The 11,273-nt window shown below is 45.2% G+C and overlaps 1 long non-coding RNA gene across 7 annotated transcripts in view; it reads right to left on the minus strand.

Moving 5' to 3' along the window:
* Positions 1-10,590, minus strand: part of LOC139040748 (uncharacterized) — a 70,970-nt gene extending 60,380 nt beyond the window's left edge. For 4 of the 7 annotated variants that reach the window (XR_011495064.1, XR_011495067.1, XR_011495063.1 and 1 more), the window contains exon 1: positions 9,384-9,966. This is a non-coding gene — a long non-coding RNA (uncharacterized lncRNA). The other 3 variants (XR_011495065.1, XR_011495062.1, XR_011495061.1) reach the window with 2 other exon arrangements.
* Positions 10,591-11,273: the final 683 nt, after the last annotated feature.

Below are 11,273 nucleotides of genomic sequence, written 5' to 3' on the forward strand. Positions count from 1 at the left end.
AACCTAGGCAAAAATGTTTAAAACCCTGGGGAGAAGAGATGATTTTCTAGGAAAAAAGAAAATATTACAACTAATTCCAGAAGCGTTTTTAAAAACATACTCGAAAAACCCCAAAACATACTAAATACTGTAGACTAAATTGAGGATGTTTTCAAAGAGTTATCCCCCCAAAAAGTGTCAAGTCCAGAGAGTTTCCTGGGTGAATTCTACCTGCTATTTAAATCGTTTCAGAGCAAAGAGAAAGCGGGAAAACTTCCAAATTCTTTTTATGAAGACAGCGTAAACCTGACAAAGAGAACAAATGAAAGGAAGACAGAAAGAGACGCTGGGAGCTGTCTCTGCAGTCTGTAAACACTGGAAGCATTTCCCACAGTCGGGAGCAAAAAACAGATTTCCGCTAACACCATCATTATTTAACATTGCTCTGGAAGCACTGGTCTATACAGTTATACAGCAGAAAGAAACAAGAAATATGAAAACGGGAAAGAAGAAAGCAAAATTATCGTTATTATTAGGCGATATGACTAGAAATCTAGAAAACTCAAGGTGACTCTCAGAAATTATCAATAAAATCATTCAATATCAATAAAATAAGGTGACTGGTTATATGACTGATATACGAAAGTCAGTTGCCTTCTTATATGCAATCAGCAACCACTTAGAAAATGCAAGAAAAGATTCCATTCATACGAGCAACAACACAAAATACGGCTATTACCAACGTGCTAAGAAGAATGTTTTAGAATGCTACTGAGCGACTCAATAGTCTGAATAAATGTAAACACATATCCTGTTTTTGAATAGGAAGATGTTCTATTGTAAAGATGTCAGTTCTCACAAATCATTATATTTACAGTGATTCCAATTTTTAAAATATAATAAAAGAGCTGCTTTTGGAAGAAGATGGGCTGATTCTAAAGTTCACATGGAAAAATAAGCATCCAAGAATAGCCTGGAAGGGAGCTGGCCCAGTAGCATAGTGGCTAAGTTTGCACGCTCCACTTTGGTGGCCCAGTGTTCACCGGTTCGGATCCTGGGCACAGACCTACACACCGCTCATCAAGCCGTGCTGTGGCGGCGTCCCACGTAGAAGAACCAGAAGGACTTACAACTAAGATATGCGACTATGTACTGGGGCCTTGGGGAGAAAAACAAAAAAAGAATAGCCTGGAAAAAAAAAGTGAGACATTAAAACATCACGTAGTTTCTTAGATATGACACCAAAACCACAAACAACAAAAGAAAAAAGTAGATAAATTGGACTTCATCAAAATTAAAAACTTTCGTGCTTTAAAGGATACCATTAAGAAAGTGAAAATACAACTCCCAAAATGGGAGAAAATGTTTGCAAATCATATATCTGATAAGGGTCTAATGTCTAGAATGTATAAAGAGCTCTTAAAATTCACTAATAAGAAGACAAATAAACTAATTTAAAAATGGGCAAAGGATTTGAATAGACATTTATCCAAACAAGATATACGACGGTCAAGAAGTCCACGAAAAGATACCAACATTACTAGTTATTAGAGAAACGCAAATCAAAACTGCAATGAAATACCACTTCGCACCCACAAGGATGGCTATAATAAAAAAGGCAAACATTAAGAAATGTTGGTGAGGATGTGGAGAAATTGGAACCCTCATGCACTGCTGTTAAGGATATAAAATGATGCAGCCACTTTGGAAAACAACCTCACAGTTCTTCAAAATGTCAAACATGGAATTATCATATGACCCAGCGATTCCACTCCTATATATATATGTATATATATTTTTTAATATGTATATATATATAACATATATATGTTTTTGATTCTCTTGGGTGTGTATGTGTCTATATATATATATATATATATGCATATGCTACTGCTATACATAGAGAGCAGCATTACTCATAATAGCCAAAAATTAGAAACAATCCAAATGTACACCTGCTGATGAATGGATAAACAAAATGTGGTGCAGTCATACAGTGGAATATTATACAGCAATAAAAAAGGAATGAAGTACTGGTAGATGTTACATCGTGGATGAAATTTGAAAACATTACACTAAGTGAAAGAAGTCAGTCACAAAATGCCACATGGTGTATGTTTCCTGTAATTCTATTTGTACGAAATGTCAGAATAGGTAAATCCATGGAAACTGAAAGTAGATTAGTGATTGCCAGGAGCTGGGGGCAGGAGGGAGTGGAGGGTGACTGCTAATGGGTACAGGCTGTCTTTGTGGGGCGATGAAAATGTTGTGAATTAGATAGCGGTGATAGCTACACAATTCTGTGAATATACTAAAAAACACTGAATTGTATACTTAAAGAAGTGAGTTTTATAGTATGTGAATGATATGTCAATAAAGCTGTTATTTAAAAAAATATAATGTGAAGCTTTGGTTAGCAAAATAGTTAGCTCGAAAGACGAGAACAGATACAATTACCTGCTAGAATTTAGTGTATAAATAAGGTGGCGTTTCCAATAAGAGGAAAGATGGATTATCCTGAAAGTGATACTGGAAAAACCTTCCTCGCTGGGGGGAGCAGCACTTGTAAACTTACCTTGTGCCTGTTACCTAAATATATCCAGATGTATCAAAGACTTAAACGTAAAAAGTTAGACCATAAAAACATGAGCATTAAACAGGAGAGCTCTTTAAAATCTCCAAGTGGGAAAGTCGAGACAAAACACCAAAGGCCTCAAGAGAAAAAAAACAGATATAAATTGGACTTTAAATGTTCTAAATTTCTACATGGAAAAAATCAAAAGACAAACAATAAACTGGAAAAGATTTTTGTGAAAATATAACACAAATTTCCAATTTCCTTTTATAGAAAAAGATTGTATGTATCTAAGAAAAAGCAAGCCAATAGAAAAATAAACATGAACAGACCATTTCCAGAAATAAAGATATAAATATGAGATGTCAAACTTCACTCTTAATTAAAGAAATATACATTAAAACAACAACAAGATAGCGTTTTTCATCTATCAGATTAGCCAAGATGAAAGAATTTGCTAAAATACTGCATATTCAAAGATGTAAAAAAACTGGCACAGTTGAAAATTTCTGCCTGCACGAAAACCTGCACACAGATGTTTATAGGAGCTTTATTCAGAATCGGCAAATCTTGGAAGCAACCAAGACATCCTTCAGTAGGTGAATGGATATACAAGCTGTGGTGCCTCCGTACAATGGAATATTATTTAGTGGTAAAAAGAAATGAGCAATCAAGCCATAAAAAGATACGCAGGAACCTTAAATGTGTTTGTGAGGGGAGAGAAACCAATATGAAAAGGCTATACACTATAGGATTCCAGCCATACGACATTCTGGAAAAGGCAAAACTATGGAGACAGTAGAAATATCAGTGTCTGCTGGGGATTTGGGGGAGGGGGAGGGAGGGCTGAATAAGCAGCGCGCAGAGGATTTTTAGGGCAGTGAAACTAATCTGTATGAGACTGCAATGGTGAATACTTGTTGTTATGCATTTGTCAAAATCTATAGAATGCACAACAACCAAGAGTGAACCCTAATGTAAACTATGGACTTTGGTTAATAATAATGTATCAACATTGGCTCATCAATTGTAACAGATGTACCACATTTATACAACATGTAAGTAACAGGAGAAACTATGGAAGGGCAAGGAGGTATGTGGGAACTCTGTACTTTGTTTCTTCTTCTTCCTCTTTTTTTTTTCTGCTGAGGAAGACTGGCCCTGAGCTAACATCTGTGCCCATCTTCCTCTGCTTTATATGTGGGACGCCTGCCACAGCATGGTTTGACATGTGGTGTGTAAGTCCACACCCGGGATCCGAACCAGCGAACCCCAGGCTGCCAAAGTGGAACATGTGAACTTAACCTCTGCACAACTGGGCCGGCTCCGGAACTCTGTACTTTCTGACTAATTTTTCTGTAAACCTAAAAATACTCTAAAAAAATAAAGGTTACTAATTTTTTTTAAAACTTGCACTAATACATTAATGGGAGGTGTATAAATTGGTGTGATCCCTTTGGAGCGAAATTTGACAATACCTTTCCAAAATTTTAAACTTATGTCCTTTTACACAGATAGTCCACTTCTCAGACTCTGTCTTACACATATACTCACAGGTGGAAAATGACGTTTTATACAAGGACATTCATCAGTTCTGTTTGTAATAGCAACAGATAGGAACTAACCTTGTGGTAGGCAGAATAATGGGCCCCCAAACGCCCACATCCTCATCCCCAGCGCCTGTGAATACACATGGCAAAAGGGAGTGAAAGTTGCAGATAGAATTAAGATTACTAAACAGCGGATCTTAAAATAGGGAGATTATCCTGGATGATCCAGGTTGGCTCAATATAATCACAAAGATCCTTAAAAATCAAAGAAGGAAACGGAAAAGTGACATGATTTGAGAAAAACTTGACCCATGGTTGCTGGCTTTGAAGCAGGAGGCGGGGGACACAAGCCAAGGGATGCAGGTGGTCTCTAGAAGCTGGAAAGGGCAAGGGCACAGGTTCTCCCCTAGGTGTGCAAAGGGAACACAGTCCTGCCAACAGCTTGATTTTAGCCCAGCAAGACCCATTTCAGACTTGTGAGCCCCAGAACTGTAAGATAATAGGTTTGTGTTGTTTTAAGCCATTAAATTCATGGTCATTTGTTAAAGCGGCCACAGAAAACGAAGCAGCCGTCTATCTGTAGAGGACTGGCTAAATAAATACAGTGTAATACCACGCAGCCTTAAAAAGAATGAGGTAGCTTTATATATACTGATAGGGAATTAGTTTCAAGATGCGTTGCTTAGTGAAAAAAAAATGCAAAGTATAAACAGAGTGTATATATAGCGTGTTATTTGTGTAAAAAGGAGGCACAGTTTAAAATCCACATAGATCCTTATCCATGCATAGAATCTCTCTAGAAAGATACACCAGGACCTGGCAATATTTATTGCCTCCAGGGGCACAGAAATGGGTGACAAGAGGTTCCGGGGGGGGGGGGTGCGCATTTTTCACTGTATCCTCTCTCGTGCTGTCGTATTTTTTGTTTTTTTGGGTTTTTTTAAATCATGTACAAATATTACTTTAAGAATAAGGAGAGAGAAACATTTTTTTAAAACTAAAGGGAATTCAGTCTTAAATGAGTTTTTAGTGTTTTAATCTTTTTCATCAGTATTGATGGAACCCCTTCCGGGAGTGGCGCACTGGCACATGCCTTTTCTCATTTAATCTTCCTAACAACCGCGACAGCTTGGTATTATTATCCCTAGCCACAGTAGAGGCGCTGAGGCTCAGAGAGGTTTAGTGACCAAATTTGCACAGCTAGTAAGTTTCGCAGTTGGGTTTTAGAGCCTGGTCCCTCTGCCTCCAGGGCTGTCTCCTCCAACTGCTGCTTCCAACAGTTGCGGGAGGGGCCGGCTTAACCCTCGGATGCTACTCCAGGGAGCTGGCAGACGGCCCCGGTGCCCTCCGTTGCTTTCGAGTCCCCCTCCCAGACCTCTGAGTTGTGCTTTCTGGCTCAGCCCACCTTCTCCTGTTACATCTCTCAGCAGAGTTCTTTTGGGGCCTTCTGGGGAGAGGCCACTGCCAGCGGTCACTGTGGCTCTAACTGTCCCCTCCTGCGGACTCATGTTGCAGTGGGCCCAGCACAGCCACCTGCTTTCCTCATGTGGAGATGAAAGCCTAGAGATGACGGACCTCTGAGTAGTATTACATCTTGATCAAATAAGGCTGCCCTGAGATTTCTCGTTCCTGCAAGCGCGGGGACAGAGATGAAGGGGTTTCCCCCGTCTGTCGGCAGCTTACCACTCCCGGCGCACAAATCCACCTTCGTGGGCCTCCCTTTCTGGTAAAATGCAGATCGGATTCCCGTGTTGTATGGACAGATGTTGCTGGACCATTTACCTCTTGGGAGCACTGTTAAAATATGGCCAAGCTGCCTTTCATGTTGAGGATCTCAAAGCAGTTTAAAATGAGTAATTAACAAAGTTCAACCTCCAGGAAAAGCAAGAATTATTATCTTCATTTTATAAGTAGATCAGAGGTCACTCAATCAATGGCAGATGTAGGAAACAGATGCAAGAATTCTGCTTTTGTCCCTGGCTGCAGCCACAGAATCCTGCCTTTGGTATGACTGTCAGACCTCCTTTCTGCTCTCTGACTTTTGGCCAAAGACGTGGAAGTGGCCTTTATATGTTTCCACTTAAAGGTTTGAGTTTTATGTATGGTTCCTATGCCTTTGATATGTCTGGAATTTCTAAAAGAAAAGGAGAAGAACGATATTTGATGCTTTTCAGAGCTCACGGAGGGACTGAGCGTTATATAATGGGTCAAATGCTGATAAAAGAAAAAAAATCCCGCTCAGCAGATCTTCAGGAAGTTCACTTTTATGCTCTCTCCGAAAGAACTTTGTCTGTTAAAATTAAACAGAATGTACGTTTAGTCACCAAAATGATTGTTGCGGGATAATGAAAGTCACCACTTACTGAGCGCCAACTGTGCACTAAGCACTTACATTATATCGCGCGATTCTCGCAAACAGCTGAGGAGGGATTTATTATTCATTCATTTTATAGATAATATAACGGGGCTTAGAGATAGAAGATGGGTTGAGGAGACAGGAAAGAAAAGAAAGAGAAAGCTCAAAGGAAGTTAATGAAGCAAAAATGATTGCCTATATACTCTGTGCCAGAGGAAGTGTGTTGTGACAGACACAAAGATGGAGACACAAAAATGAAGACAGTAACTCCCGATTCCTACTCTTAAGAAGTTTATAGCCTTGTGGGTCATTGAGGGTGAGGGCTGAGGAGGCGAGCATATAAAAACACAAATACTGTCAATACGGTTCAGTCTGGAAGTATTTATTAAGTTCCTGGTATGTGTTAGACACTGCATTGGCTGCAAGGGTTGGTCCCTCTTCTCATAAGCTTATAGTCTAGTGGGAAAGTCAGACATTAATGAAATAATCACACTGATTTAAAATTGCAATTGTGTAAAAGACACCGGATCGACTACAGCCTGACAAAGGATTAGTATCCAGCATATATAAAGAACTCCTACCTGTAATAAGAGATAATCCAACAGAAACACTGTCAAAGAAATGGATGAGCAATTTTAAAAAGACGAATGGCCAATAAACAACTGAAAAGATGCTCACTCTCTTGTAAGCAGAGAATTGCACATTAAAACATTAAAATCCCATTCCACACCCATCAGCTTAGCAAAAACTTTGAAGTCTGACATTACCAGGTGTGGTTGAGGATGCTAAGCATGGAAACTCTTATATGTTGCTCTCGAGGTGTCAGCTGGCACAACCACGTTGAGAAACTGTTCAGCCAAGCCGAGTGCAGCCACCGATTTGCAAGACCCGAGCCCCAGCAATTCCACACCCAAGTACCTCTGGGAAGGCTCGCTTTCACACAAGGGGATGGGTATGAAAAAATACTAATTGTAGCATTGTTTCTAACAAAAATAAAATTGAAAATAAGCTGAACGTCCACCAGCAGGAGACGGGCAAAGCGTGATGAACTCATAGAGTGGGACCCTAACGAGCAGTGAAAATGTACGATCTGGAATGACAGGTATTGATATGGATCCATTTCAAAGCCATAATGCTGAGTAAAAAAAAAGCAAGTTACACAATGATATATTCAGTAGAATGCCATTTGTTCAAAGTTTACAAACAGGCCAAACAATTCTATAAAGTGTTTCTAGGCACAAAAGTATGTAATAAAAACACAGAAGCATGTATAGGAACGATACACCTCCCATGCAGGAGAGGGGTCACCTTCGAGGAGGGACAGAGATGGGCTCAAGGGGTCCGCCTAGACTGTAAAGTTTTATGTCCTTAAAAAAAAGATTTGAAGAAAATATGGCAAATGTTAAACCTTGGCAAAGCGAGGGGGCGGAAGAGGAGCCCAGAATAAACAGGTGTTGATATTGTTCTGTGTGGTTTTTTATATGCTTTGATCTATCAAAGAAGGATCTGACTGAATTGGGGTTGGGGTTGGGGGAGGGGTCAGGGAAGGCTTCTCTGACGAAATGTTGCTTACTTAGCATGAGAGTCAAAAATTGAGTAGGTGAGCAAGGGCAGAAGGGTGTACCAGGCAGAGAGAACTGGCTGTGCAAAGACCCTGGGGTCAGAGGGTGAACATAGAGACCAGGAACTGAGACCCACAACGTGGCCAGAGCAGAGGGAAGGAGGGGCTGGAGTCAGAGGTGGGGGTCGGGGGATGGTACACAGACCATGCAGGGCATCATAGGCCATCTTGAAGGGTCAGACCTTTACAGACAAAAGCAGAGTGATGGAAAGCTTTGGGGGCCCAAAGACACTTCACTAAGCCAGAGAGCGGAACAGGGAAGGCATTCTTGAAGAGGTGACTCACATCTTGAGTTCTGGAGAATGAGTAAGAGGAAGCCAGTTGGGGGAGGAGGGAGAATGCAACGCAAATCCCCTGGATAGGGCCCAACAGCAATAGAGACACTGATGACCTTCAGTAGTGTGGTCCCAGCAGAGTCCCACACCGAGGACCAGATCACAAGGTTTTAGGTAGAAAATGGCAGACGACAGTGTCCATGAAAACAGAGAGGGCTTGGGGGGGTCCCAGGCTGGGCAGTCTTGAGAGAGGCGGGGCCAGACACAGGTTGTGCGCGGCTCGCTCTAGCAGCGTGTGGAGGACGAGTCTGAAGGAGGCAGGAGGGCAGACAGGGAGATTTTGAGCGGAGTATGTTAACAGCCTGAACCAGGATGAAGAAATGGAGAGTGCCTGGAGAGGTATTTAGGGCGGAAGGTGAGGCGTCTAGGATGATGGGGCGGGTGGTAGCGCCATCGCCGAGATGGACAATAATATGGGCAAGACACAGCAAGTCAGGGCTGCGTGTAGGGCAAGCCAAGTGGAAGTGTCGGGCAGGCAATGGGATGGGCGGGCCAGCGGCTGCAGCTCGAGAGCTGGGAGTGGGAGGCGCCTCCTGTGGGTGGTTATTAACCACTCGCAACAAACGAGTTGGTCCCGAGGGAGGGGAGAGGAAGAAGAAACTGAGTGGTCGCCGGGGGACGATCAGGAACGGGATGGGGGCGGGTGAGGGGAAGAGAAGGACAGGAGGGGAAAGACGACGCAGATGCTGAGCGGCCGCCGGGAGGTCACCCCGCGTCCGGCTGGGCGGGCCTGGGGCGCGGGGGCCGGCGTTGGCATCTCCCGCCTCTGCGCGGGGCTGCAGGCGGAGCCCGAGGGTGCTGGGCTCCGGCAGGCGCTGCAGAGCAAGCCCGGGCAAGGGCCTTCCCGCGGCCGCCGGGGACAGCAGGACAGCCGCGAGGCCGGACCACCCCGGCCATCCCCGCCACCCCAGATTCCCCGCGTGCCCAGGCCGCGCCTCCCGCGCCGCGCCTCCCCGCGCCCCCGGACCTGGCGACGTCACTGCGGCTCTGACGCGCGCGAACGGAGGCGCGGGCGGAGGCGGCGCGGCGCGGGCATCCTCCGGGAGGTCCCGGGCCCCGCAGCCCACGGCCGCGTCCTTGGCCCTCTTCCAGGGGCACCTCGATTTTCCACACTCGGGAAGGCCGACTGTCCTTCGCTACAGATAAGGACGCGAGCGCAGGGTAACAGATTTTAACAATGCCCGGAAAGAAATAGCCGGACCCAAGAAAGAAACTAAAAATAGCCGCCAGCTAGAGCCTGCTCGTGTAGCGGTCTTAAGAACAATAATGACAACAACCATAATAGCCACCATTTATTGAGCGCTTCCCCTGTGCCAGGCACTGCGTTAAGCGCTTTGCAGGCAACAACCCTCGGAGGCAAGTACCGTTATCCCTATTTTGCAGGAAACCAGGGCACAGAGAGGTTAAGTAACTTGCCCCAGGCGCACCGTTAGCTGATGCCAGTGCCAGAATTCCAACCCAGGCTGTCTGATCCCATGTAATCCTCATGTCAACCGACCAAGATTGGGATCATTATCTCCATCTTAAAGATGAGGAAAGGCCCATGGAAATTTAAGTACCTTGCCCAAGTTCACCTAGCTGGAAAATGGATGAGGCAGAAAGCGAACCCAGGGCTCCTCTCTGTCCGCAGAACCCGCGGTCTTGGCCATAGGCGATGCCACTTCCAAACCACCTCCGACAGCCCGGCAGACTTTGGCCGCGGAGCCCAAGAGGCGCAGCCCCTGCGGGGTTTAGGTGGGTTCCCGCGGCCTCCGATCCCCAGGTGAATCGGATGTTTCCAAGCATCGTCTCTGCTCAGCCCGCAGGCGTCAGATAAGGACGCGTCTCCTGGAATCCGGTCGGGGACCTGGCCGCGCGGTCCTCGGAAGGGATGGAGCGGGAGCGGGGGCGGGGGCGGAGGCAGCGGGAGGGATCCCGGGTCCCACCTGCAGAGCCGCGGGGCTGGACGCTTGTCCCGCGCGGCCGGCAGAGGGCGCTGCCGCACGCGCCTCGGGTCCACGGTCACCAGACCCCGAGGCGGGCGGGCCTCTGCCTGCAGACCCGGAGACTCAGAATCCCGAAGCGGGAACCTGTCTTTCCAGGGAGCAGGCACCCCTCCGGCCCCTCCCCTCGGCTCTGGGCGTGCTTTTCCAGACCACCCTTCCCCATATTCTGTGCTCTGCCCAGTCCTTGCACCGCCACCGGTTGGGTCGCCTCTTGCTGAGAAGCAAGAACACTGGTCTCATCCCATTAAAAGGCCCAGGTGTTTACAAGTCAAACTTGGCCCTTTGGTGATGTAAAATGGGGATAAATCATCCACTTGGGATGGATGACTAATTTTCTTTCCTTCTCCAAAATAGGGGGAGGGGATTTGTTAAAGAAGGAGCAGATAGATGAAAGGATCTATTTTCCTAATAGCTGCGGTGTATTAAGGGCTTGCTTTCTGCTGAGCCCATTCTGGTCTTAACTGCTTAGTCCTCACTGCGGCCCTGAGAGGTGTGCATCCTTCTTCCCCTTCAGCAGATGAGGTCACGGGACTGGTAAGTAGCGACACTGGGAATCCACCCAGGAGGATGTGACTTGAGAGCCCCATTCCCATCACCCAGGATGCACAAGCTGATGCAGTGAACAGAAGAGGTAAGATACAGGCTATGCAAAAGCAAACCGAAATCTCCTCCAAGATGCTTAGAAACACCACATGTGAATTAGACGCTTCGATTCCTTTCTGAGCCCCAGTTTGGGACTCAACTGTCTAAAAATGAAAAGCAAAACTTCAAGGTGCACTGAGGGGAGATGAGGAAGCGGGCTTTCTCTTTCTCTTGGAAGAGCATCCGGAGAGGCCCACTCACTTTCTATGTCTGGGCTCTGAGGAAATAAA

The sequence above is a fragment of the Equus asinus genome, chromosome 17, assembly GCF_041296235.1.
Source record: "Equus asinus isolate D_3611 breed Donkey chromosome 17, EquAss-T2T_v2, whole genome shotgun sequence".
In the NCBI taxonomy this organism is placed as follows: Eukaryota; Metazoa; Chordata; class Mammalia; order Perissodactyla; family Equidae; genus Equus; species Equus asinus.